General features: G+C 38.3%; 1 pseudogene; it reads left to right on the forward strand.

Annotated features, from left to right (window-relative positions):
* Positions 1-901: 901 nt before the first annotated feature.
* Positions 902-1,476, forward strand: LOC129761129 (uncharacterized; annotated as a pseudogene).
* The last annotated feature ends 590 nt before the right edge of the window (positions 1,477-2,066 follow it).

Raw genomic sequence — 2,066 nt, forward strand, 5'->3', positions numbered from 1 at the left:
GAAGGCTGACTGGACCGAATATGACGCGCGACAACTCCGTAGGCTAGGCGGGGGTCTCCGTAGCCACATTGGTTGCGCGTTCGCTTAGTAAGCTCGTGAGTTCAAAACTCAGGGCCCTCATTGACCATCTTTGTGTTGTTACAGAATAACTACGTCCACGCAACAATTATCAGCGATGGAGATCGATCCACGGTCGAAATAAGATCGATTCATCCAAACAACTGCGCTCTTTTCTGCAAGACACATCGGGCTGCTGTTCTATAAATAACTCAACAATGATCAATCAACTGTCTCTGCTGTCCAGTCTAAGGGTGCTCATACACTGTTTGTCCAATGCCAAATATTTGACAGATAAAATTTGAACAACGTGTACTGGTCAAATATATTCGACACCAAACTCAACGAGCAAATATTTAGTACATGTTTGCTTAATCTTTTTTAGATCAATTTGTCAAACCATGTACTGACCTACGTTAAATATTTCAGTAAATTTTTTTGTATTTTTGATGTTTGGCACTGTTGTTAATTGGAGAATGGCAAACAAAGTGGCAAGTGGCAAATAAAACTGCCGGAGGGATGCCAGATCTTTTTATTGTAATTTTTATTCATTCATTTTCAAATCCGTGAAAATATGTGTAATATGTATTTTCTATTAAAATCGTTCAGCTGATTCCGTCATTCTTTTTATTTCATCAACCCCATCGAAATGAATCAACGAATTTTAGGCTTGAGACACATTGAAAAAAATGAGCAACACAGATCAATCTGTGCATCTGGCATTCATGCCAGAAAGTAAACATTAGTAAACATTTCGCAAAATGGCCGAAAGGTAAGTTTATTATTATCTATATAATATTATTTTATTATTTCTATTATAGAGGCTGAGGACTGTTTTGGAAGCATGTATCCAAAAGGTGACTTCTGTAACACACCCGTTAATGTAACAGGAAGTGGCAGAGGGATGGAGCCGGTGAACAGCAGTTTGTTGAAAGATCTCTCCTTCCTCTCTTACTTCTGGCAGCTGAACACACTCATCCTGGATAAGAATCCCCAGTCGGACGAGAAGACCTTCATGTCGCTACCGAACCTCGAGCAGCTGTGGATAAGTAACTGTGATATCGCCAACGTCCAAAACTGGGTAAACCGAATTCGGGATTGCTGTCGGTCGCTTCGGTATCTGTCGTTGCTGGGCAATCCCGGCGCGACGTCGTTTTTCAACGGGAACTCTACCCTCGAACAGAACGACTACTGCATGATAGTGATTAGTATTTGCCTCAGATGCGCTACCTGGAAGACGACGAAGTGACCGAGGCTCAGTGGGTCCAAGCGAAGCAATTAAGACACAACTTTAATCTCAACCAAACACCGTTCAATATCATCGAAAGCATCGGCAGGGCGGAGCAGATAGGCAAGAATGCTGCCCAGAAGAATGTCTTAGCGACAAGGGAACAGGACAGCGGTTCCAGCGACTCTTGAAGCGACTGACTGTTTATTTCGTTTTGTTTATACAGCATTCCATGCCAAACCGATAGAGTGGTTCTCAGATTTACGTCAAAAGTGGTAATTTTGTTAATTATCACAAAATATTAGACCCGTATTTTTTATTTTGTTAACTACGGCGCCCAGTGCGAAAAATCTAAATATTTTTTCACTTTTTCCTAAAAATGACATTTTTCAAAAATTTTAAAATTTTTGAACCACTTAACCGATTTAGATTATCGACATATCAAATTGAAGCCTTTTATTAAAAAATATTGAACTTGCAAAAAATAAAGGATTTTATTTTCGTAATTATTGATTGTAGTTGTTTTTATTGTTTTCATGGCTTTAGACTAGAGGGCACTATATTTTTTTTATATTTTTTCTTAAAAGCTGAGGAGTTGAGGAATTTGAAAATTAGCATATCTCGATTTCACAGATGCTTTTTTTTTATTTTTGAGTAATGATTTTTCAAAGTTAATCGATGGTTCGAAAAAACATTTTTTTTCTCATTTTTGCCACTAGAAAAATTCATAACATTTGAACTACTCGACCGATTCAGATGATCGACATATCAAATAATGAGC

This window comes from Toxorhynchites rutilus, chromosome 1 (genome assembly GCF_029784135.1).
Source record: "Toxorhynchites rutilus septentrionalis strain SRP chromosome 1, ASM2978413v1, whole genome shotgun sequence".
NCBI classification, from domain to species: domain Eukaryota; kingdom Metazoa; phylum Arthropoda; class Insecta; order Diptera; family Culicidae; genus Toxorhynchites; species Toxorhynchites rutilus.